Raw genomic sequence first — 26105 nt, 5'->3', positions numbered from 1 at the left:
TGCCCAGGGAGGAGGGCAGGAGGAGGAGGGAGAAGCAAAGAAAGGAGAGATGGGGGGTAGGGCAGCGGAGGTCTCCGTGGACTCTGTCCTTAAAATGGGGTGACATGTGTGTACAAGGACAGCAGAGGCTGGCCGGACTGTTGGAGTGTGGGTGTGTATTTAAGCATGAGTTGATATAAACAGGACGGCGTGTGCCCTGTGATGAGGCAAGTGGTTGTTTGATGTTGGGGGGGGCATGCGCCAGTTGATGGTCACTGTTTGTATTTGTGTCTGGTGCCGTGCTGGTCACAGCGAGGTTGAAAAAGGACAAAGCAACCCCAAGAAAGGGCTGGCCTGTATGTGGCTGGCCAATGAGGATTCGAGGAAGGGGTGAGGAAGAGTCAGCTTCCCATCTCTGTGGTGGGGTGCCAGGAAGACTACTGTGAAACTCTTTTTCTAGGTGTTCGATGGCAGAGGAGGAGACCTGAGGAGACGGCTAAGCCAGTGAGAGGAGGAGCTCCTAGTGTCTTATTGGATGGGGGTCAGGGTCACCTGTTCCAGGACCCAGGGGGTCTCTGGTTTTGGGGCTTGGCGGTGGACAGGTGCGATTGGCTGCAGTACTCCTTATAGAGTCCTTCTGGCAAGTCCTGGCCCAGGGTAGGAGTGGGCCTCTGCTCAGGCCTGCCTGCACCCACAAAGCCAAGTGCCGGCTGCTGTAGCCTGCTGGGCGAGCTGTGCCTGCTCTTGGCAGCCCGTGGTCCCTGCCACAGGCTCCTCACCCCAGGACAGCCCAGGAAGGGGACCCTGGCACTGTGTGGCCAGAGGGCCCTGGTCCTGCCTCCTCCCCCTCCCCCAGCCCGCAGTCTCCTTCTGCTTAGCTCAACCACACAGGCCGCTGCTGCAGCGATTAACTCCGGGAAGCGCTCTGCATCTCTAATGAGGACATTTGCATATATAACGAAGAACCTTCACAGGTGTTGGTGAAGCCACCCCTCCCCTTTTCCCTTTCTTCTCTCCTGCCAGCTGCCACCCTGACCTGTGGCTCTGGGGGCGGGGGTGTCTCCTTTGGTTGGGCTGAGAGGTTCCAGATGCAGGTGAGTTGCAGGGGCTCCTCTCTTTGGGTCAGAAACAGGGTACAAGCTCATTGTGTCAGGGTGCAAACCCATTGTGTCAGGGTGCTTGGACAGGCCCTGTGTCCTGTGCACACACACAGAAAGGAGGCACAAGGTCAATGCACCCATCTCTGCCCAAGTACACTGCAGCATGTGGCAATGTACCCAGGTCCCTGCAAGTATGCAAAACACGTCCCAGGCTGCACCCACGCCAATGTGCCGTGCACAGGCTGCCGGCACAGGCTCCTTCACACTCACATCCTGGCACGGGTGCAGGCAATTAGAGAAAAATGCACCTGCACCAACACTTTCTCCTCCAAACAGGGCCCCTCCTCCCGCCTTTCCCCCCTCCTTCATGGAGTCATCAACCCTTATTTGGACCAGAAAACTACTCACCCTCCTTATTCAGATCTATTAAACACAGGAGAGGCCATTTTCCTTTTTTAAAGAAAGAGTTAAGAGAAGACATTGCATCCAGATAAATAAATGATTCGGAAGGGGGAGAGAAAACACCAGGGCCAGGGTGGTGGTAGGGCCTCGGGTTAGGGGCTAGATGCAGGTGGAGGGATGTCTGCCAAGGAGTAGAGCCAGGGTCGCTAACGTCCCCACAAGGTCATTCTCAGGTTATCCCCAACAGCCATGACTCTCCTGCTGCAGACCAGCCAATCCCCACACACAAGGCCTCTCCTTGCCCTCCTGTTGGTCTTATGAAGCCATGTGACCTTCCTCCTCTCTGGCAGCTGCCCCTGATGATGGATGCAGCTGCTCAGTTGTACCTGTTGGGGGACAGGGACTGCACAGCTCCTAATTACCTCTTCTAGAGCAAGCTGGGGGCTGGGCTGAAGGAGGCCCCCTCCTCTTCTTGGGCGAGGGATGACATCCTGAGCTAGAGCAAAGCCTGGGGGCAGACTTACCCTGAACTGTCCTGGGGGATGGGGCTCTGGGAGGTCCCCTGGAACTGGGGATGGAGTGGGGGAGTGCTTCTGGAAGGCTGGTAGAGGGAACAAAAACACATCACAGCCACAACACCAGTGACTTGGGACACTGGGGTAGGATGTTAAATAAATGACCTCCTGCCAAATTCTTCCCACAGAGGGTAAGACTCAGGTTAAATATCAAGTGCCTGGAAGTCAGAGATGAGGTGCACTTGAGCAGGGGACAGAACCGTGGGTTAGAGGTTTGAAAGGCTTCTTAGAAGGTGAATCAAGTCCTTGTTTTCCTGCCCAGTGAGTGGCTCAGGGCACACAGCTACAGAGGCAGCCTGGAGTTAGAGTAGGAGGGCTTGGATAGAATGTGGGACGATGTCTTGGAGGGGTGGGTTTGGTGACACTGACTGGACATTTGAGGAGGTTATTACCTTTGAGGCTCTGGGTCTGGACTGGCTTGAGGAGGGATGGGAAGACCTCCGGATTAGAAATGAGGAGTACTTCTGCAGCCTTCTCCTCTGGGCCACTGAGGCCTTAGGGGTTCAAGGCAGCGGGGAGGGAGAGGCCCCAGCTAGAGGTGGGCTAACAGACAGTAAAGGAGCAGAGGGGTCCTCTGTAAGATTTGCTGTGATTCTGAGATCTTGTGAATCCCCAAAGTAGGATTCTCCACAGGCTTCAAGAAGGGAAATGGGAAGGAGGAGCAGAGCTGGTGAATGGCTGCCATTCCCTTTTCTCTGGGTGGCAGTGGATATGATGACGTGGCCTTGATAAATGCTGATCACTATTAATTGATAACTGCGGGGCACAGAAATGATGACCCCCACTAGGATTCATTAGTCACAGTTCCTCATTTTTGGGGATCTCTTGCCTGAGGGGAGAAGGGAGAGGGATGGCCTGAGATCCCAGGGCCCCAAAGGAGGAGAAAACATAACAGCTGGCCAGGTAAGGTGGGTCTCCCCCTGACTCCCTGGCTTCTGTCAGCACCTATCGTGAGGGTAGAGAGCAGGAAGGCAAGGGGCAGGTGGGCTTGTAGCCCCTCCCAGTGAGCCCTCTTTTGATTGGCTCCCCTCATCTCCACTTGTCTTCCAGGGTGTTTTTAGTTACCCCCCCTCCTAGTGTACACGGGCCCCAGTGGATTGGGCTGTCCTCCTCAGCAGTGCCCTTCCATCCTTCCCACCAGATTCCTCACTGCCCTTGGGGCTCCTCAGGCTGGGGGAGGGTCAGGCTCCCCACCCCCCACCTTTTCCTGGTATCTTGGTGTCTGTCACTACTGGTATGGGATCTAGGGGCAGTGTCAGGAGGGGAAATTCTCACTTTGTTCCTACTGTGTGTGTGTCTCTGTTTTTAAGAGGGTTTGATTGTGTGCATGCTGGGGTGCTGGGCATGCAGAATGTTTGGGGGAGGAAGCTACTCTGGCCCATTCAGGGTGGTTACGAGAAGGAGACAGAAGGGGCGGGGAGCTGGTCATCCATCATCTCCCCATGAGAGCAGAGCAGGGTAGTTTTGTGAAACCAGGCTTGTATGTGCACAAATGCATGCATGTGCATATGCACGAACGCGCACACACGCTCACACACACTCACACTCATCCCTAGAGACAACACTCACATAGACATGCTGGGTACCTCAGGTTTTCTCCCAGGCAGTCTACCCTGTGAGCTGCTGTCAGGTAAATTTCCCAGTAAACCCCTTTATGGAGGACCTCTTCTTACTTCAGGAAAAAACTTTCTCTTCTATAACGTCCCCACTGCTGATGGGGTGAAGGTCAGACTCCCAGCTATCATTTAGGGCTTTCTCTGATCTAGTCTTCAAACTGCCTTCCAGTCTTGTCGCCACAATCCCCCAAAGGGAGCATCTCCCCAGGAAGGTGGGTCATGCGCGTTCCATTTCCCCCTCCTGCCTGGATGGTCAGGGCAGCGCTCTTCCCACTCATCTGATGGTTTAGACCCACCCCCTCCAGGAGGCCTCTGTGACTGCCCCAGCTGATAGCAACTTCTTCCTTAGCAGGTGGTCCTTGGCATTTGGAGGGCAAGTCTTTCTGCAGGTGGTGGTGAGAGCACCCTGTCTCCCTACCTCTGAGTCTTGTAAGGCAGGGCCTGTATTTATTCATGTTTATTCCTTGGTGCCTAATATGGTGCCTGGCATCTATATAGGTAAATGGCTGAGAACCTGGCTCTAGGGAAGAGCATTCTTCTAAAGTGGATCAAATCCAAGCTCCGACTCTTTTGGCCACATGACCCTGAGCAAGCTGCTTCCCCTCTCTGGGCATGTTTCCTAATTGCATTGTGAGAAGATTTGGACTTCCCTACTCTGAGATTTTGTGTCTCTGTGGTAAAGATGGAGACAAATGCTCAATTGTAGACATATGAATAGGTAGCCTCTTTTAATCTCCCAATTGGGAAACTAGAGGTGGTAACTAGATCAATGACATTGAACTTCAGTTTGGAGAGGTCCCATCTCAGGGAGAAAGCAGGTTGGTGTCAGGTCTAGACAAATCCAAAGCAATCTTGAGCTGCTTCTTTTATCTCTTGCACCCTTAGTTTACTCACACAAAAGTGGGATTAGTGTTATAGCAGGCTTCTTTCAGACTTTAGAAAAAGGCATGTAGGTGGGAGCTTAATTCATGCACAAGGTACTCATGTGGAGTGTTATTGGGGAAATAGTGTCTGGACCCCCTCCCTTCCCAGCCCCCCTCTTGTGGGTTTTGCTCTGTTTCTTGTCCTCTTGATAACTTCCCGGGAGGACCCCCCTACTCACCTCCTCTCAAATCAGCCCAAGTAGCTTGGCATCCGGGGCCTATAGGGAGTCCGTGATCAGCAGCCTGCTGGGAGGTCTGGCTGCTTCTTAGACCGCCTCAGAGAGCTTTTAGTCAGTGCCCTGGTGGAGTCTTCTCAGCAACTGCTGCTGGTATGGCAGGAATCACAGCTTTTCCCACCCCTCCAGGTTCCCATATTCCTGCCTCCTCTGTCTCTAAGACATCCTGCCTTCCATTCCTGACCCTGACCTCTAGGTCTCTCCCAGCCTGAGAATTGTCCCCCTTGCCTCATCACCCTTCTCTGGGAATACTGAGGCTGGAATTCCAAGAGAGCAGGAAAATTCCTCTGAAATGTGAGAAAGAGGAGGGGTCTTGAGTGAAGAGAGACCCCTGTCTTACTTTACAACCACTGGCCTCTCTTCTTTTTCCCACATTGCCCCTGGAAGAGGGTGATGGAGGCCCCAGAGTGTATCCCCAAATTACTGAGTCCCACACATCCTTAGAGGTAGGAAACTTCCTTTGCAGAGAGCCGAAGAGGAACTGGTGCATTTTCAGGGCACTCTGGTCCCAACTTCCAACCCCTATCCAGCTTGTGATCTCCAAGGACCTTGGATGCAACCAGACACAGTTCATGGGGTGGGAGGTTTATTCCCTCCAATGCCTCAGCCCTGGACTCTGGAGAGGAGAGGGGAAGGAAGGACTGTGGGAAAATCAAGGGAGAGGAAGCCAAGCTGAGTCTTGGAAGGAGGTGGGGATGGTTGACTGTTCCCCTCCTTAGAGTAGCTGGGAGGACCCAGTGAAATGTAAGCCTTCATCCTAGGGAGGACCCTCAAAGACAAGCAGAGGACCCAAGATGCGAAATTGAGGTCAGAGAAGGGTCAGTAGTTTACTGGGGGCTGAAGTGGCTGAAGTGGGAGCTGGAGAGATCCCAAAGTAGAAAGTGCTAAAGTCAGGGCTCAGGGAAGGTGGTTTGGCTGTGTATATGAGTATCTAGGTCACTGTGAGTAGGTGGGAGGCCCCTGGAAACTGGAGCTGAGCCACAAGTTTCTTATTTATGATGGATGGGTCTGGCTTTTGCTTACAGAAGCCCAGAGATGGAAAAGGGTTGGATAAAATCACACAGCATTTGCTCAGCACCAGGGGCTGGCTAGCCTGGCCTGGCTTTCTCTTGTTCTTATTTTCCAGGCCATTGTTGATGTGACTTGAAAAACATATGTATTCCCCATCTCTGAGATCTCCCATACTCCCTCCAACTCACTTCTCCCTAAATAGTTGTATGTGAACTTTGACCCCAGGAATCTGCTTTGCAGGGAGGACTTTGGGAAAACATGATCCAGACTCGTAAAGAACTCCCAACAGCTTGCAAACGACCTGTGTTAAATTGCCCCTTCAAGTGAAAATTAAAGCAAATGTCTGTTTTATGGCCATGTTTTCTTGGGCTGCAGCTATGGCAGGAGTGTAGGCAGCTCTGAGTTGGGAAGCGGGGAGACAGTGGAGGCAAGTCAGGGCGGGACACCTGGGCAGGCAGAACAGCCATGTGCCCCGGGGGGCTCTCTGCTGTGTTCCCCTGCACCCCTCTTCTCTACCCCTTGTCTGTGTAGGGACCGTGTCAAAATAATCCTACCCCAGGAAGTCTTTCTAGAGGTCTTTCTTCCATCTCCATGAGGCTTTGGAGATACCTATCTTTCTGGGTGACAGTGGTGGAAGCCCTGAGACTGTTCTGGCCTGGGTCTATGACAGGGTTTCTCTGACAGGCCTCTGGGGTTGCTGCTGGGGAAGAGGAAGGAGGGGCCATGGCTCACACTCCAGACCACCTCCTACCCTTGGCCTTGCACTGTTTTCTCCAGATCTAGTCCACCTTTGAAGGTTGGGATTTTTGGGGGGAGGGGTACTGGGGATTGAACTCAGGGGTACTTGACCACTAAGCCACCTCTCCAGCCCTATTTTGTATTTTATTTAGAGACAGGGTCTCACTGAGTTGTTTAGCGCCTCGCTGTTGCTGAGGCTGGCTGTGAATTCACCATCCTCCTGTCTCAGCCTCCCAGGCTGCTGGATTACAGGTGTGCACCACTGTGCCGGCAGGTCGGGATGCTGAGAGGTTTGAGGAGAGGTTCTAAGTCCCTACTCCTAATAAAATAATAAGGAACAAGGAAACCACTGTCCTACTCTAATTGCTTCATTGTACAAATGAAGAAACTAAGGCCCAGAAGGGACGCCTCAGGGAAGACCCTTTTATTGGGTGGAAGGAAATCTGGGTTCTAATTCTGCCTAAATCACTTCCCCTCTGTGGGCCTTAGTTTCCTCATGTATAAAACAAATGTTCAGATTCCATGATCATCAAAGGTTCTTTTCAGGCTGTGAAACCTTGGATAAATAAGTTTATAGCAAGGATAATAAGAGCCCATGTTTTTTTGACTCCTAGGATGTGATAGGTCCCAATTTCATGCATTTTTTTTCTTTCTTTTTTACTTTTAGCAAATATGATCCACCAGAATCTCTCTCTCCCCCCCCCTTTTTTTTTAGTTGTTGATGGACATTTATTTAATTTATTTATTCATATGCGGTGCTGAGAATTGAACCCAGTGCCTCCCACATGCTTGGCCCGTGCTCTACCACTGAGCTACAACCCCAGCCCCCTGTCATGCATTTTCCATGGGTGATCCCATTTAAAACTCAATAACTTTGAAATATCTTTATTCCTATGAGGAAACTAAGGCAGAGAGATTAAATAACTTGGCCAAACTCCTTGAATGGCAAGGGCAGCATTTGAACCCGGGTAGTCCCTCTCCAGGGTCTGGGCACTTAGTCACTATCCTTGTGAGATCTAGATCCAGGTTACCCAGTCAGAAATTGGGAGCCCAGCCCTGCTACCCGTGGGTCAGTTCTCCTTCCTCTGAGCTGGGCCACCTGCCCAGCCAGGATAGTGCTGGCCTCAGGCTCTCTGGAGGAAAGACACCATGCTCAGCAGGCACCTTGCAGAAGAGGGCTTTAGGCCAGAACAGGGCTTCTGGAAGGAGGCCCGGAAAGGTGAAGAGCTTTTGTTAAAAGGGACTCCAGGAAGCTCTGAGGGTTCTTGATCAGAGTAGCAAGTGCACAGTGTTATATAAAATCCCTTCCTGGCCCCTCACACAGCGGCCTACTCCCTTCAGAGACCTCGTGCTGGCCCGGCTGGACTGGCCTAGTCTGCAAAGCCTCTCAGGGATGACTCCTGCCACCCAATGCCACAGATATACAGTGTTCCTTCCTCCCTGGTTATTCCAGTCTCTTCTTCGAGGCTTCACTGATAGAACTTGATGTTGGATCTGGCTTCCTCCTCAGAAGACAATTTATGGCGATATGTCGAAGACTCTGTTTTAATGAAGTTGCAAAAGTAGGTTAATGGGCTGTGGGTGTTTTTCATTCCCCTCCCCCTGCCCCATCTCCACCCCTGGGCGGATGAATGATGCGTCTTCCAGCAAGATGCAAAGTCGGGCTGAGGATCTCGGGCCTGGACTCATCAGCTCGCATATTCCTTCCTTGGCCTCCCACTCAGCTCCTCAGCACCACTTCTCCCTGCTGCTGAGAAGGTGCTCGAAATATCTAGCCCCAGTCCCTCCTGCTGTAGCTGTGACCCAAGATGCTCCAAAGTCTTCCTAGAGAGAGGAGCCGGGCATTTTTGAATGGCAGGGACTGGGGCAGGTTTTGGGACCCAAGGGAAGAAGGAAGCTGGAATTAGGGAGACTGCATTTCTCTTGGGTTGGAGCGGCAGGGAGTTAGAAGCTTACCCAGCCAGGATTCAGAGAACACATCTCCAGGTGTTGTCACTGCCTCTAGTTTGTATGCATTTTCTGGTACCATGCCCGAGACAGAGCTATCCTTATAATGTTTGCTAGGGGAGTGATGGATATGGGGGTGAAGGACTTTTTCCCTACTCGAAGTCTCTAGGGTTGGAACTCACCGTCGTCTTACTCACCTCTGAAGTGGCCCTCAGCCCCTTTCTGCTTGTCTCCAGGCTGCCCACCTCTCTGCTAATCCTTGCTTCGTACTTCTGTCTTTCAGGAAGTTGTCCAAGCTGCAAGAAGAGTTCACCATTTGCTTTCCTGGGTCCAAGATGAAGCTCTGTTATACCTGAAAGTGTGGGGGTCTCTGGGGAGAGGGGTCTGTGTCTTTTCCTCCTGAATTTACTCCTGCTCCTACAACTGCCAGGGCTGGGCTCTCACAATGGGGTAGGGTTGTTTTTGGAGACACATACCCAGAAAGACTGCTGGGGACTTCAGGAGGTCCCTCTGCCTGGCCCTTCCTCCCTCCAGAAAGCCAGGAGCATGCGTACTTTCTGACACGCAATCACTCCCAAGGCAGTAAGGATCCCTCTCCATCCCCAGCCCCTCATCACCAATGAACTAAGGCTGTTGGCCAGGACTCGGGACAGGAACACCAAGACAGGGTGGAGCATGGCCTTGCCACCCTGAAACTCCACATTCCTGTGGGAGCCTGGGGCCCCTCTCTCTTTCCCTCCAAGCCCTTAAAAAAAAAAAAAAAAAAAAAAAAAGCCCTAGAGCTGGGGTTGTAGCTCAGTGGTAGAGCACTTGCCTAGCATGTGGGAGGTACTAGGTTCGAATCTCCACACTGCATATAAGTAAATAAAATAAAAGTCATTGACAACTAAGAAAAACTAAACCAAAAATGTTAAAAAAAAAAGCTCTAGCTTTTTTCTTTTTCTTTCTTCTTCTTTTTTTTTAAACTGCTATAGCTGCCTCATCACTGGGCCCAGGCAGTAGCACAGGCCTGTGGCCTTTTGGAGTAACTCTCTAGAAACCCTGCAGCAAAGTCCAGAAACCCCACTGTGATCCCCAGGCCAACTCCACAGGAATACCCAGAATTCTACAGTGGCATCGAGAATCGACTATGACACCCCCAAAGCCCCATAGAAACATAACACCCAGAACTCCCAGGACAGATAGTGCTACAATGTCACTCCAAACCACTCAGGAACCTCAACATAGGCCCCTGCGGAAGCATTTAAAGCTTCTCACACTGTTTTTCACGCCTCAGGCAGGGTGTTCTCTGACTCCAAAGCCCTCATTGGCCCTTCCTCTCCACTGAGTGTTGCCATGGTAGCAGGAAAAGGGAGTACACAGGACACGCATGTGGCTTGGTGGAACATGGAGCCTTCAATCGGGGTTTGGTAGAGAACCCAGTTGCCTGCCACTGTGTCAGAATGTCCAAGAGCTCAAGCAGGAGTTGGCTGAGGCTAGTTTTATTTAGAGATGCGTGAACACATGAGGATATGCCTTCTCTTTTATTGGCCCAGCTGAGGGCTCCCCTCTTCTGAAATACTGAAGAGAAGAGGCTGGAGGAGGGCAGGTTAAATGGTCCCTAAGTGTCCAGGGAGGCTGAGAAGCCATGAATACTTTGCATCTGAAATAGGAACCTTGGACCTTCTGTGGAAAATTCCACTGAGGAAGGGGAGACAGGACTGGACTCCTGGGTTCCCGTAGTCACGCATGAACAGATCTGTCTGGGGTCTGAGTCTGGTAGAGGAGGGAGTAGGAATGGAGATGGTGGGAAGGGTGGAGAGTTAGGACATGGCTGTTCAGAGGGAGGAGACAGGTCCATGCCCCTTAGTCTGATGAGAGAGAAGAGTCAGTCAGGTTGCATCCAGGACCCTGAGTTAGGAATAGCTGGAGGGGGTTGTTCAGTGCAGGGAGAAACAAGGGAAAGTGGAACCCAGATTTTCAAATCAGGTAGGGCTTCATGGAGGAGGAGAGCAGGCAGCAGCACTGGGAGAGAGTTAGGGAACAGAATGGGAAGGGCTCTGTGCGGGGACTCTATGGCTTTTTGGGGGGTGAAGAGTCAGTGCTCCAGGCCAAGCTGAGAGGTCTACCTGTGGCGTAAACAGGTGGTGCTCTCTGGGTGTGCAGTCCTGAGGAGGAGGGGTAAGTGTGAACCTGGATTCAGGTTAGGGACCCCAATTCACACACCCTTCTAGTGTTTTCCTCCTCTAATCTCTAAAGGTGGGGCAAAAGCACCAAGCATCTCTGATTCTTAACAAAGGTTCCCGGGCAGATGAGAAAACCACTTGGGAGGAGGCCACTTAACTTAGGCTCATGATTTAATGGATCTAAACCCTGACAGCCCCTCCCTGTGTGCGACAGTCAAGTACTGCTGGGGCTAGGACAGCATTCCCACCCCAGCTCTGCCATCAGCCAGTCCCTTTGACAGGTCTCAGTTTCCCCTACAAAATGAAGGGAGTTGCACAGATGGGTCTCCAGGACCCTGTCCACCATTTGATAGGTTTCTCATTTTCAAGATCCTTACAAGTATCAAATGAGACGATGAGCCCTGAGAGGCTTTGTCCAAGTGACAATGTGCTTTCAAAGTGTGGGTTGGCCAGGGAAGGTGCTTTGAGATGGGCCATGGGCCATCTCTTTGGCCTCAGAGCCCTGGCAGGGGATGAGGGAGCCTGGCTCCAGTGTATCCCAACCCCTCACCACAGCCTCACCCACAAAGGCACAATTCCTTCCCCCTTGTAGGCCCACCCTCAGGCTCTGGGGACCAGGGGCTGCTCAGAATGGGGGGTGGGGCTCCCAGAGGTAGAGGCAGAGGGGGTGGGAGCCTCCCTCCCGAGTGGCTCTGAGCTGGAGTACAGCAATTACGCGGGAGGATTTATGTCCCTTTGCCTTTAATCGGAAACTCCGTGTCAAGAAGAAAAATCTGCACTGTCCTCCAGCCCGGCTTCCTGCTTTATCATTATTATTGGAGGAAGGTTGATTTGGAAACTTAAAGAAAAGTGGGGTTGGGGGTGGGAGCCACCGGGGAAGGGGAAGTGTGGGGCAGAAGGGTGGCCTTCCTACTGTTTGTCCTGGTTGGTCATTAAGGAGGCAAGAGCAGGAAGGTGCTGGGGGTCCTGGAGGGCAGGTGGGAAGAGATGAGGGGGGACACTAGGGGAAGGGTTGGAGTGGGGGGAGCTTGAAGGAAGGAATATCCAGGAACTAGGGGGGTACTAGGAGAGGGGCATCATGGGCAAACACAGGGGACAACTGGGCTGAAGAGACCTAGGGAAAAAACAAGGAGGGACCTGGTGGAGGGAAGGGGCACAGGGACTCTCTAGGCAGGGAGGGAGAGGGTGGAGCAACCTGAGGGGACAGACAGGGGCCTCAGGGGATGCTGTGGGAGAGAGGGAGGGTGTGGGCGTGTGGGTTGAGGGGTGCAGGAGGGCTGGGGGGGTCAAGGAAGGAAGAGGCATCCAGCAGCTGGCTGGAGAAGGAGGGTGACCAGAAGGTATAGCCAGTGCTTGGTTTGTGCAGAGCTGGACCAGGGACCATGCAACTATGGCCATCATAGTTCGTATCTGTTTCCCTGAAGTCTCTCTTCTCTTGGTCACCCAGGACCCATGCTTTCTGGGTTCCCGGGCGGAGCGGCTCAGGCCTCTCACACAGCCCCAGGGTTTTGCCTTCCAGTTTGAGAATTGTTTCTTGGGTAATTTGGTAGAGTGGTTGGGAATATGCTGTGGGACCCCTTTGACTCTCAGGCCCTTAGAGGCCTGGAGCAGAAGTGTCAGGGACAGAGAAAGGCTTGCACTCTGAGGAGGGGTGGACCCCAAGCGAGAAGGCATTCTTCAGCCCTCTGCCCCATGTGGAAGCCCCCTGGTTATTCTTCCAGTTGCCAGGATTTCATTCTGATGTGTGGAAAGGCACCAGTTCTGGGATCAGGCTGGTACAAATCCCGTCTCTGGCGCTGACAGCCTGTGCACACCTCTCTGAACCTGGGGTTTGGCATCCGCAACATAACGACAGTTACTATCTACCCAGCAGGGTGTTGAAGGATGAGGGATAATTAGGTGAAGTATCAGCATAGAGTAGGCTTTCCAAATACACCCTGCCCATCTGAGGGCAGCACCCAGTATATACAACCTCTCTACTTTTTCTTTGTGTTTCTTCATCTAATCCTCATGACAACTTAATGCAGGAGCCTGGGTAGATGTCATTATCCTCGTGTTAATGATGGGAAGCATTGGTACAGAGTGGTTGAGAGACTTGCCTAAGGCCACACAGCATGTCACTGGAGCAAGAAGTTGAGACAGTTCCATAATACCACCTGTTGGGCATTAGATCTTCTTCTGGGTCTCCTTCCTTCATCCTTACCAGAGCCCCACATCTAGTACTGGGATCCAGCGTCTGCTTTGGGATGCTCAGTGAAGTGGCTCAGCTTCCAATCCTCCTGCAGCCTGGGCTGTGCCTACCCTCATGCACCTCCTCCCCAGCTCCACTAAGAGGTTTATAGCCGTTTATGAGCAATTTCTGTCCATATATCACCGGAGATATATAGCCAGGCAAATATTAGGGACCCAAGCGGAGGTTTTAAGAGGTGAATTTTATTGCTGCTGAAAGAAAGCATGATAGACAGCCTGTGGAGACCCACCTTCCCTTGTGCTCAGTGGTGGCCGGGCGGTGGCAGCATGGGCTGGGGCTCAGCAGCGAAAACCTGTCTGGGAAGCTTGAGCACCGTGCCAGCACCCAGGGGTGCCTGGTGGATGGAAATTTGCAATGGGTGAGTCTCTGTTTCTCAAAGAGCCACATGAGTGGGTGTGGGGGACACAGGAGGTCAGAGGGCACTGGCTAGTTCGGTCTGAACACCCCCTCCAACTTGGGCAGGAAGGGTTAGACCCTCAAGAACACAGATTGAAGTGAGACATGCTTAGGAAAGACTCCTCTGCACAGGCCATGGGAAGAGACTGTGGGATTTCTTTGGCTGGAAGTCCTTAAAAACCAGATCTGGGTTGTAGCTCAGTGGTAGAGCGCTTGCCTAGCATACAAGAGGCCCTGGGTTCAATCCCCAGCCCTGCAAAAAACCTAACTCAACAACAAAAAACTGGATTGACCAAGAAGACCACCTGCCCCGAGACAGAGGGCTGGACAGTGTGACTCCCTGTGCTCTTGAGCCCCTGCCCCAGGTAGTGCTGGAGGAACCCCTGGGGAGAAGGTCATCCTTGACCTTCTTTGGGGTTCTATCCTGGGTGCCTAGCTCTTGTGCCTCCTGCCTTCTGTGGGCTGCTGGGCATGGGTGAGTGGCAGGAGGGTGAGGAGAGCCTTCTTGGCTTGTAGCATATGGAGAGAAGATGTCCCGGGGAATCCTCGCTCCTGATTTAAGCAGCTCCGACAGCTTTATGGTGCCTCCTTGAGTGAGCCCCCAACGTTGGCCGTTTAACTTTTTAGCGTCGTTTAATGCTTAGACTCTGGCGGACAGGCAGGCCTCTCAGCCCCAGAGGCAGCAGCACTAAATCAGGACACTCTGAGGCCCCAATAAATAATTTTTACAGGACACGCAGCCCATAGATCACCAGTGGGGGTGAGGGGAGAGTGGCTGTGATATTTCAACCATTGTCATATGTGACTACCCTGTGCTCTGACTCCAGGTTGTCCACATGGCAGCCGGCTTCATAACCACAGTTGATTTGGGGTCCTTTGCTGAGGGTAGGGCAGGGATAGGGGAGATGGTACCTCCATAGCCCCAGCCAGTAGAGAACCCGTGGCCTCCCATGGCCTGGAAGTAATGCGTGTCTACTCAACTCGCTCCCGGCCAAAGAGATCAATGTTGCCTTTGCTGTTCTCCTGACCTCCTCTGGAACCTGAGGAAGTTCAAGTAAGAGGAAGCCTGTGCCTGGATGCAGGGCAGCACTAGACCCGGCCTGCTAAGGCCCGAGGTAAGTAGGAAATGGGCCGTTTCCTTAGGCCACTTATGCTTCTAGAGCGAAAGACAGAGGTGCAGAGACACAGAGGGAGGGATTGGGAGTGTGGATGGAGATGGAGGAAATGGAGGGACAGGCCCGGTCATGAGAGGGACAGAAAAATGAAGACCAAAAGACATAGGCAGAAAGACTGTCTCCCCAGTCAGGGGAGCCAGGCAGGGTTTGTGGCAGAGGAGGAGGCCTTTCCCTAAAGCCTGGTACCAAGCCAGAGAAACAGCAGGACCCGCAAGCCTGGGGCCTGTGTCCACGCAGGCCTGCCCACCCGAACCCTTCCATGGCTCCAGGCCTGTGTTTCCCTGCACCAGCTCCACACTGCCCCCTCCCCCTCCCCTCAGTGCCCTTGCCCTGTCCCCTCATCTGTAAGGTCCTGGGACTTGCAGGGACACTTAATCCATATGGAGCTGATTCATTCCCATCTAAATCATCTCCATGAGCTTCCCTAAGAGCCCTCTGATGTGCCAGCCTCCATTCCTCTCCCTGGGCGAGGGTGGGCTGGGGGCTGCCAGTAAACAAACCTCAGCCGCCTTCCATCCATCCTGGCCTCGTCCATCAGTCCCGCCAAGACCATTCATCTCTCCTGCCTTGGTCCCCCTACTCCTCCAATCCCTCCATCTACCCATCTGTCTCTTCCTGTGTTCCCTCCTCTTCACACCCATTGATTGGAGACTCATCCTCCCCATCGACTGGAGACTCCTCCTCCCCTCTGTTCCAGGTAGGATCTAGGGGGGCCATCTCAGCCACTCTGCTGCCTTCAGACAGGAGTCTTACCTTAATTCTGGCTCAGCAAGGTGAGGGTGCTCCTTGTTCATTACCTCCCAAGAAGAGAATCCTTCAAGTTGGATGATTTTTCTATACAGTATTGATGCCCTATGGAAGTTCTTTCTTCTGTCTAGCTTGTGTGCTTGACATTCACATAGGATTGCCTGCCTGAATGAGAATGAGGCAAGATTACAAAGTTCTATTCAAGCATGAGAGTCTCCAAGATTTGTAATATGTGCCTTTATGGGTTAATGGGTTGTGTGAGGTGGAAGCCCAGGGAGATGTTCTCCTTCCATCTCCTCCAGCAGAGTCCAGCCCAGTGCCAAGCACTGGGTGCTCAACATCAATGGCTTTTTGGCCACAATCTTGTCAGCTCCAAGGAGTTTAAATACATGCCAGCATACAAGTTGGGGAGGTTTTTGGTGGAATGATTGACCAAATGGGTCTCATACAGGACTCAGGGAAGCCGGATCATCACATCTCTAGCTGGGGAGGGTGTTCAGGAAACATTAAGAAAATGTCTCTTACTTTTTTTTTTTTTTTTTTTTTTGGTACTAAGGATTGAACTCAGGGGAACTTGACCACTGAGCCACATCTCCAGACCTATTTTATATTTTATTTAGAGACAGGATCTCACTGAGTTGCTTAGCACCTTGCTTCTGCTGAGGCTGGCTTTGAACTTATGATCCTCCTGTCTCAGCCTTTTGAGCTGCTGGGATTACAGGCATGTGAGATGTCTCTTACTTCTGCCTAATTTTTTCCCATTTTTTTTGCAGTGCTGAGGATGGAGTCCAAGGTCTCAAGCAAGTCAGGTAAGTGATCTACCACTGAGCTACATGCCCAGGCCCCACTCAAACTTCTTAACCCAGACCTGCAGGTAGAGATTGTCCAAATAACTCTGTCTTGGTAACTGTGGGGTTGGGGGGAAGAGGAGAGGAGGAGGAGGAGGAAGAGGAGGAGGAGGGGTACTGATGGGGCCTTCCATGGTTCTTTGGGGGAAACTATTTACATACAGGAATATGAAGAGAATGCAGAGGGCACTGCTGCCCCCAGCCCCAGCCTCGTGCATTCTGGCCCTTCCCCTCTCAGCTCTTCATCTCAGCTCAGGAAAGGCGATTCTAAGGATGGGCTGGGAGACTGCTAGCCCCTCAGGAGAGGAGCCAGGAGCAGTTCTGGCCCCACCTCAGCTTCCTGTGCACAGCATCCTCAGGAGCTGCGGACTGGCCTGCCTCTGAGGTGGAGACTTGGGTCAGACTCTAGTACCCTGCAGTGGGTGGGGGAGAGGTTGGCACCGATGGTGGAGGTGAAGTCACAAGGAGGGATGAGACAGTTGTAGTAGGTGTGTCCACCTGGATTCTATGGTATGGCAAAGTGGAGAGGTGGGTGAGAGGGAGGAGGAACAGGAGCCAGCTGGTGCCTCGCCACTGGCCATTTCCTCCCTGAGACCGAGGACCCCTTGCTGAGCATCCACCCCCTTTCCCAGACCAAACCCACTGCAGAAATTCTCCCGGCTCCCCACACCTTCTGCCCTCGCTGTTGGTCCCCTCCAGGGAGTCACCCTGAGTGCACAGGCTAGGTGGGGCTCTTCCAGCTGCTCTCCAGCTGTGAGGATCCCTTACATGCCCACCCCCTAAAGAGAAGGCTCTCATCCTTCTCAGAAAGATGAGAAGGGTGGGGTGGGGGACAGGGGCTGGAGGGGCCGGAGCTCACCACTTGCCCCAGTGTGTGAACATATGTGTGGGAGGGAGGGGCCTGCAGGTGGCAAGGCCCAGCTTAAGAGTGATGGAGTGTTTCTTAGCTCTTTGAGCTAGAGACATATGGGGTATTAAGACCAGGCAAATGAGAAATGATTGCCTAGGAGAGAGGACATGGGGGAATAAGAAAAAATTCGAGCCAGTGAGACCCATCGCCATACACCCCCGTCTCCATCATGACCTGACCCCTCTGTGCCGGGCTGGATTAAATTCTGTGGGGAGGGAGAGGCTTGAGAACTGTCCCTCAGGGCCCCCTGAAAAAAAAACTGTCCCCCAAATGTGCTACACAGGCAGAGGGAGCTGGGGACAATTGTTCCAATCCTACAGGTGGAACAACCACATGGAGATTTTCTCACCTTCTTCTCTCCATCCTTCCGCTCACCTCTTGCTCCAGCCCTCCCTTCCATCTACTCCAAGAGGGCACAGTGCCCTTTTCCCACTGGCTTGTTTCTTATGGCTCCTCCCAGTGTCTTGTCCCACTCAGTGTCTTCCAACCTCTGCCTCCTTGGAAATTTCTCTTCTTGCAACAAGCACCCCAGGCTGCTGCTTCTCCCCATGCAGGTCCCTCCCCGGCACAAAGTCCACTTACGCAAACTTGAGGCTGAGGAAAGTCCTCCAGGATCATTCATGGGCTCGTGCCTTGGACCAGTAATGGCTGGGATCCATCTGTCCTCTAGTGCTCGGCAGCCATCTATCCATTTTAGGCTGTGACTCCCACGTGGAGGCAAGAAGCCACGTGCTTATGGGGTCACCAGCACAGCTCCAGGAGCAACCTGATGATTTTTTTTTTCTTTTTAATCTAGGTGACTCCAGAAGGCTTTTGAGGGATTCCCAGAGGCCTGAGAGGATCCCTGAGTGGGACTAACACCACAGCCACCTCAGGCTGGACAGCAGGAGAACTGAAGTCTCTTAAAGTTGAAAGAAAGATTTCCAGGGTTTCACTGAAGCCCTTGAGGGGACATGACCTTGACCTTTTGAAGCTCTGAGGGAGCAGACAGTCATAAAAGTTCACTTCTGTCCTTGAGAGACTGTCCTGGAAGAGGGAAAGTCACTTGCTTCTTCAAGAACCCTGACTCATCCACTTTGGGTCCAATTCCTTTCACAATTTCTTAGATAATTTTTGTATCTTGGCCAGAAATTTGATTCTTGAACTCCCTTTCCTATTCCCATGATTTAGGAACCACTATGGGGAACTAACTCCAGCTCTATCTTATGAAACCAGAAGAACAGAGATGCAAGCCAGCAAGCTAGTGGGAATTCCCTGTTCTGTTTGGGATTCTTCTCTCTTCTTTGGATGTTAAGGGAAAGGATGTGACCTGGGGGAAAGGGTGGGGTTGCTGAGAGCTGGAAGAACTCCCCCTCCCAAGCAGCCCGGATCCAAATGTGCACATGATGGAAATGTCTTCACAGCCAAGGGCCCCTCCCTCCCAGTGAGAAAATCCCACAACTGGGGAACATCTGGATCAAACCGCAGCCATGAAAGCACAACATCAAACGAGGGGTTTCTGAGCGACCCTCCCCACAGGCCCTGGTCCAAGAGAAATTGCAGATCTTCCTGCTTGAAGCTTTTAAGTGTCACAGAACCCCTCAAGTTTGGGATCATTCCGTATTCGCAGGAGACAGATGTCCCTGAGTGAGCATGGTTGGGTTTGATTACCCCCAGCAGGAGAGGGTGTGTGTGTGACTGATCTGGGCCAAGCTGGGGCGGGGGTAGCTGGGGATTTAAAGCTGTGATGAGGGGCTCCAGCAGTCAGCAGTTCAGGCGGGGCGGGGGTCATAGGGAGCGAGGGGACAGGTGGGCCTTTTAAAACGTGCCTACATCAAAGGGTTGAGTCCGCTCCCTTCCCAGTTTCAGAGCCTCTGGGGGAGGAAAGGGGTGATTTCACCACATAACTGCACGTAGGGCGGATCTCAGTCTGAGAACTTCTGGGGAATGTGCAGAGGGGGGGAGGGTGCTCCCCAGAGAGGAGGAAAGGGCAAGGGGGTTTCTCATTTCCAAAATAGCTTACACAGGCCAAGGAAAATGGGGCCATATGCTGTCTCCCTCCTGCTCTGCACCCTGTGGAGGAGAATTGGAGGGGAGGGTGCATTCTTTCAAGATGGGGGAGGATGGAGCAGCTGCATCAGGGGGAGGGAGGCAGCTGGGTGGAGAACTGGGGTTGGGGGAAACAGGGGCATCCTCCCCAAGGGCGGGAAAGAGGAAGGCTTCGGAGTATGAGAATTCTGGGATTAGGATGCTCTTTCCTCCCCATTCCCCACTTTCTGTCAAGCCTTGGGAATCAGAGAGCTCCTAGGCATCATGCTGGCAGGAGGGATGCCCTGTAGGGTCTGATGGGTCAGGGAGGCATCCTAGATCACAGAAGGAGACAGAGAGTGGGCTGGATGTTGACACCCCATTGTGACCTTGGTTTAAGAAGCCAATGGTAGCTGGCACGTGGGGCATACCTGTAATCCCAGCAGCTTGGGAGGCTGAGGCAGGAGGATTGCAAGTTCAAGACCAGCCTCAGCAACTTAGTAAGGCCCTAAGGAACTTAGTGAGACCCCATCTCAAAATAAAAAATAAAAAGGGCTGGTGATATGGCTCAGTGGTGCCACTAAGTTCAATTTGTTGTACCAAAGAAAAAGCCAATGTTTTTTCTTGGGGTGGAAATTCAGTTGAATATGGCATGGGAGAAGAAGAAGCATCATTTACATGATTTTGCATAGTTTACATACCTGCTTTACAGGAAGCTGTTTCTGACCCTTTTCGTTTCCCATCCCCAACAGAGGCTTAGGTGTGTACATGGTGCCCCGTGATGCCCTGAGTGTATCTAGTATTGGCTCTTCCCATGTTGCACTATAAGGATTAACTTGTGGTTTCTTCCCCATCTAGGCTGGCAGAGCATTGAAGGTATGGCCTTCTTTGTATTCCTAGGGCCCGGCCCAGTGCCTGACAGAGAGTCGGTATTCAGTAATGCTACCCTGCTGTAGCTGGAGCCCATTTTTCTTCCATGACGGATACTGATACAAAGAACAAACCTTGCAATGATTCTTCAGCAGCATGCAGGCCTGCAATAGACCTTCAGCCTTTCCAAAGCAACCAGGGCCGCTCCTATCTGACCTCCTCTTGGAGTCTTTTGCGAGGACCCAAGTTAACAGCACTTTCTCTTGCCTCTGAAGCTTATTTTTTCATAAAGCTCACCTTTATGGTCAGATTTCTTATTATTATTTTAAAATCTGGAGTGGATGTGTCTTTTTTTTGTCACCCGAGACCCGATGCTTCCTGGGGCCAGACTTCCCCTGCTCTTCATATGGTGCCCGCATGAAGGAGGAGTTTCGTCAGGGTTGGTTGGCTGTGGACTGACTGACCCTCTCCTCCAGGTGCTAGTGCTGTCTTAGCTTCGTGTGGAGCTCTTGTGGCTGAGCTCCTATGACCTGCTGAATCAGTGATGTCCAACTTAATGGGGTGAGTAGGAGCTTCTGTCTAGTAAGGTAAGGACACAGGGATCTTAAGGGCTCTGCAAGCTGAGAGAATCAGTACTCAAGGGGGTGTTGTGGAGATTGCAAGGTCAGTAGGTTTTGTACAGAGACTTTGGGAAAGAAAGTGTAAAAGAGGTTGAGGATTGAGGGAAGGGAAAGAAGGGCGAGGGGGAGGAGGCAGAGGACATTCAGGTGAATAGGCTTGACAGATGGCGAGGAGGTAAAACAGGCTTGCCAGCTGGTGAGGACCCAAATGAGAGTCTGGCGGGCCTGGTGTCTAGGAGGGAACAGGAAAATTGTAAGCATTTGTTCTGCACTCAGGGTTGTACCTGATCCTCCATCACCCGCTCCTCCCCTCCCCCGACTCTGGGATGGCTGGGGTCTGAGGTCCCACTCTGATTTCTAGGCCCAGCCTGACCTGTGCCCTGGCAGCATCGCCCGACACCGTGCTTGGAACAGAACAGCTTTGCTTCATATCCTGGGGTCCTCTTGAAGCTGGAGTTGCCTTTGAAGTGGATGAAGAGAAGATTGGTGAGCTGTGGGCTGAGCCCAGATCTCCTGGCTGCCAATGAGGTAGGGAGGATCTCTTTGAGCCCTTTTTAGGGGCTGAGGTGTTGACACCTTAGTTGTCAAAACTTGGGTTTTTCATCCTGGAGGGATGAGTGAGGCTGACTGGATCACCAGGCCTCTCTGGGTAGCAGGATGGTAGCCTTGCTCAGCTCTGGGAACACCAATCATTGCATTCCTGGAGCACAACTCTAGGTGGTGCCATTCACATAGAATTTCATGTGTGCAAGATGCCCCTTTTCCCTCCAGAGATGTGAGATAGCAGGCAGCCTTAATATCCTTTTTCTTCCCCGCTAATGTCCTTTTGAGACCAGAGTTCTGTTCATAAGCTCAAACAGGCAACCTGAGAACTAGCAGCATTCAAATGAGGCTTTGCCCAGAGACATAGAGATGGGCAAAATAATCTCCAAAACTAAGTCCTCATCAGTGGCCACCAGAAAACGGAACAGCTGGTCCTTGGAGTGGTGTACAGTCTTAGATTAAATTAGCAGTGATTCAAAATAACAAAGTCTATCCATTGGGAAAGGAAAAGTGTCTTAAAATTCCTAGGTGGGGCAGGATAAGTCATAGGTAAGTACGAGTGGAGCTAATATGAGGTCCAGCAGACCAGTCTACTTTCAAGCCTCTAGGTTTGAGGTTCTGAGAAGTAGGCTTGGCCACGTGGGTCACACTTGTGCATGGGAATTTGTTGAAACAGAAATGGGATCCTGACCCAGATGGGGGTTAGGAATTTGTTTCCTTTCCTTTTTCTCCTTCTTAGGAAAGCTTAGTTCATTGTTTAGGATGAAAAATAACAACCAGATGAATGAAAGGAGGATCATCAGGAACAATAAATAATATGCTCCAGATGTGGCCATAGGGAGCCATGACTGAAGGAGTGTCTCCCAGTAGTCACCTAGAGGGGAGCTCCCCTCCTTGGAGCAAGGCTGCAGGGACACAAGGTTGCAGTTCCTCCTTTGACATTGTCTTCAGGGTGTGTGGCTTTTATTTATTTATTTTTATGTGGTGCTCAGAATCGAACCCAGTGCCTCACACATGCCAGGCAGGTGCTCTACCGTGTAGCCCCGGCCCCAGCCCCTCTAAAGTCCATTTTTAAAGAAGACCCTGCAGAAATGTTTTAATCACTAGTGGTTCATGTAGAATAAGTATATGTAAGTCCTCCTAAGGGAATTGTTTTGAAGGACAACCCTTGTTTGTTCTGCCATGTTTGTTTAAAGAAGCTAATCACAGACATGGATGCCTTCATGTATTTTATATAATAAATGAGTGTAATATGCTAGCCACCCCCTTCTCCTGCAAGGACAAATGAATGAATGCCACTGATGAGGAGGCACCGTGAAGGGAAGGGAGGGAGTAGAAACTGAAGGCTGTGTTGACACCGCAGACCAAGTGAAGAGGTGATACAATTGCCCAGGGAGGAGGCGGGGGCCTCCACCTGCATTTGAGCATTGCCTAACTGCATGCCTTTCTGGACAAGCTCTGTGTTCAATCTTCCAGAGGATTCGGTCAACTGGGAAGAATGAGAGCAGTACGTTTTTTTAGATGGGAAATGAATTTCTGAGCTTGGTTCTCTGTCATTCATCTGCAAAACTCAACATGAAGATCTAAGAGAGGGGAATCTGTCAGTTCATGAATTATGTAAAAATGTACTTTTCACAAAAGTGGAGGGAGTGAGGTCACAGCAAACCTTCTCAAAAACTCGTAACAATTAATAGTTAAGCTGAATGAAGAACTCCAGTTGAGGAAGTTTCTGCAACCTTCCTTTCCTGAGGAAAGCCCGGGAAGAAATGGGTAAGCCTCAGATCAGGGAGACTGAGGCTCAGGCACGGGAACACTTGCCTGCTCTGGGTGGTGGCTTCTGTCTCTTTTGATAAGACCCTGTTTCTGGGCTTGAGTCAGGTATGTGTGGGGTGAAGGGTGTGATGGCCTGAGCTGGGGGCCAGAAAGGGGTGGAATGACCTCCAGGAGGCCTAGCCAGGCAGAACGCTGGATGCTCCTTCGCTGATAGACCAAGCTGCAAATCAGGAATTTATTAGGAGCTGAGACTCATTTTCCCACCCTTTATAGCCCTGACGACTCAGAGCCAAACTCTGGCAAGGGGCTTCCTCATGGTTTTAATTAGACAATTAATTTTTTATTGGGTCGTTTGATTTCCGGAGCTGATTTCACTCTCCCTCTTGTCTCCCACCTGCCTCCCAGCTGTGAACAGCCAAGGGGAGATGGGAGATCCAGGGAGAGTGCAGAGGGAAGGAACCTCCGGCTGCCTTTGAGCTGATTTAGGAGTCAGTGAGTGGGGAGGGAGCGGGAATCCCTCTGCCACCCTCAGCTTGTCTGGCACCAGAGACACTATCCAGAGCTAGACCCAGGCTTGCAGGGGGCCTGCACAAAGCATCCCTGGCCACTCCTCCCCAGCTTCTCCCAAGCCGGTGGGCTAATTAGTAACACGGACTGGGGGCAGGGGCAGGGACCACGCCTCCAGATACATTAGTGGCATTTCTGTGGTTGATCCTGGCTGTGCTTGGAGGCTGTTTACCCTCCACCCAGGGATTAGGAACCTGTTTGAGTTAGAAGGGCAGAGAGAGGCCAGGGCTTGGCTCTGCCGCCCACCTGCTGTCAGGAGTTGGGCAGGGGTGCTGAGCCAGAAGGGGCGGGGGGAGGTGGCGAAGAAGTGAGAGAAACCTGTCTCCAATCTGTCTCCCTTTATTGATCTCCTGCCTTCCAGCTGCATGGCTTGCTTTTGAGTCTTGATCCTCTCCAGCCGGGCTTCACCCCTCACCACTGCCCTTGTTAAATATCAACCTGGACTGGAAGGTAGGAGGAAGGAAAGAGGGAGGGGGTGCAATGCTTTCACAGGAGGAATGTCTAGGTGTGGAAGGGTCCCCTGTATGTCATATATGTTCTCCTGGCTGGGGTGTCCCCTCCCAAGATTCCTCACCATCCCCTGACTCTACCCTGAAAGGCAGGGAAAGCTAGACTATAGGAAGAACTTACTTTCAGTAGCAAAATCAGGTAGCACCTTCTTTAGAGTTCTATGAAAGTCCAATATTTTATTAAGAGCAACATTGCTCAGAGACTTTAAAATGGAATGGAGTGAGAGGGCTGTTTCCTAAGGTGTCCTGTTGGTGGGGACATTGTCACTTGTTGTTCTAGCATAAGGGCTCTTCATGGAAGTGTGTGTCAAGTGCACATGCACATGCACATACAGCACTGGCCTCCATACGTGTGCAGGCACATACATTACTAGGCACAAGCTGTCAATATGCCCCGAGTCCAGGTTATCCACAGAAAGGTGTATCACACACATTCACACTGATGGAACCAAACTGATTCACATGAAGAGCAAACTGAGGGGCATCTGAAGACAGAGTAGTGGGCTGATGGGTCCCCGAGGCTCTTGCAGAGAGAGTAGACCCTCCGAAAGAAGCCAGAATGCCATTGAGAGAGAGGGGCTTTGTGACACTACTGTTCCCCTGGGGATGGAAGAACAAACTCCTTGGGGTCCGGGGCTATAAGAAATAGAAACAGTGGACATATTTAAGGGACACAAAGATAAAAGGATCCACAGATCAAAGCACTGCCTAGGCGGCCAGCATCAGACCTCTGGATCTACAGTTGTCCTGTGAATGAGTTCTTCTTCTGGAAGGGCTGGCATAGGGCAGGTCCTCCGTGGAGGCCTAAGGTGTTTTCATGCTGGGAGCCAAGGGGATGGCCCAGGCATAGGCCTGCTTGGAACACAGCCCTGCTCGAATGGAATGTGGGGGGGCCCGCGTCTCTGACAGCCTGTCCACTGCCTCCCGAGCTGGGTAGAAATCCACAGAAGAAAGGGAAAGATGGGGAGCAAGCTCAGTATCATGCCCTGACTTTGGGCTTCCTGTGGCCCCCCAGGAAAGAGAAGAGCAGGCTGACGTTTGGGATGGCAACGCAGGGTCGGCCATGGTGTAGTGCGGAGTGTGGGGACCTCAGGGACAGTGAGAACAAAGGGGCCAGGAGAGCAGGCCAAACTCCATCGGAAAAGCCACCAGTGGGGGGGTCAGTAACCATCTGTAGGGAGAGGAAGAGAAATGGTGAAAAGAATCAGAGTAAGGGAAGAAATTACAATAAAGGCACTGAAATGGAGAGAGCTGGGCGCGCCACACAGAAGCTGAGAAGCACCCAGCATGGACAAGGGGCGGCGGGTGTGGGGACAGGTGAAGGAGATGCTTGGGACGACCAGCCACCCCAGCACTCCGCAGCCTTATTTCTGAAAAGCTGGACAGGAAGGCAGGGAGGGGAAGGGGCTGTAGAGGAGGACCCGCGGCTTGGCAGAGGAGAGGGTGGCGATTGAACCTGCTTCCCCAGCGCATGAGCCTTTCTCTCCCTGCCCTTCTCCCGGAGCCCAGGGCTGAGATTGACGGAACTGCAGCTTCTCTGGGTCCTGGGTGGATTTGAATAATTAAGTCATCTGGATTCTTATGATTTACCATTTTCAATGATAAATAGACAGCGCCCAAGCCAGCCAGTTGGCAAAACTCTGGCTGCTAGTTATAATTTGTCAAGCTGCCAGCAGATTCATGTTTTATGCTAATGGAGAAAGTCTCATTGACTAGGGGGAGGCAGTGACCGGGTCAACTCTTTCCTCGGGCACCCCAGAGGTCGAGAGGTCGGGGGAGAAAGGCCGAGGCCGGTATGGATTTTCTGTAAGGGTCAGTGTAATTTTATAATAATTCAGTAGGTGTACACACTCCTGCATGCACACAGGGTCATGTATGTAGAGATATGTTCAGATCTATGTGCGCCTATACCCCTCCTCCACATTCACATGCACATTCACCTGTGCAGGCTTCGGGGCCCAGTGTGTACAAACCTGGTGTGGGCACATTTTCCACCCCCTTCAGCTCACTCACACATGCACACCCTTGCTGTCACCTTCAAGCATGTGCTTACACCCAGACAAACTCACAGACTTGCTCAGCAACCTGCAGAAACATATCACATGCCCACCCACAGACACCCCCGACTGGGCAAGGCATACCACAAAGACTGCAGGTACTTTTGGAGGCCCCTCTGCCAACCAGCCTAAGCCATTTA

At 52.0% G+C, this 26105-nt stretch overlaps 1 long non-coding RNA gene and 1 other non-coding gene across 2 annotated transcripts; one reads left to right on the top strand and one right to left on the bottom strand.

The window, feature by feature from the left end:
• Positions 1 to 8001: 8001 nt before the first annotated feature.
• On the bottom strand, positions 8002 to 15827 carry LOC125616684. Its single transcript, XR_007347433.1, has 3 exons — positions 15268 to 15827; positions 8725 to 8823; positions 8002 to 8120 (listed from the first exon to the last, which is right to left on the bottom strand). It is a non-coding gene; the product is annotated as an uncharacterized LOC125616684 (long non-coding RNA).
• Positions 13531 to 13600, top strand: Trnaa-agc. The gene has a single exon. It is a non-coding gene; the product is annotated as a tRNA-Ala (tRNA).
• Positions 15828 to 26105: the final 10278 nt, after the last annotated feature.

Source organism: Marmota marmota, unplaced genomic scaffold (assembly GCF_001458135.2).
Source record: "Marmota marmota marmota unplaced genomic scaffold, marMar, whole genome shotgun sequence".
Lineage (NCBI taxonomy): Eukaryota > Metazoa > Chordata > Mammalia > Rodentia > Sciuridae > Marmota > Marmota marmota.
The sequence above is the reverse complement of the archived record's forward strand: the minus strand, read 5'-3'. Positions and strand labels throughout refer to the sequence as shown.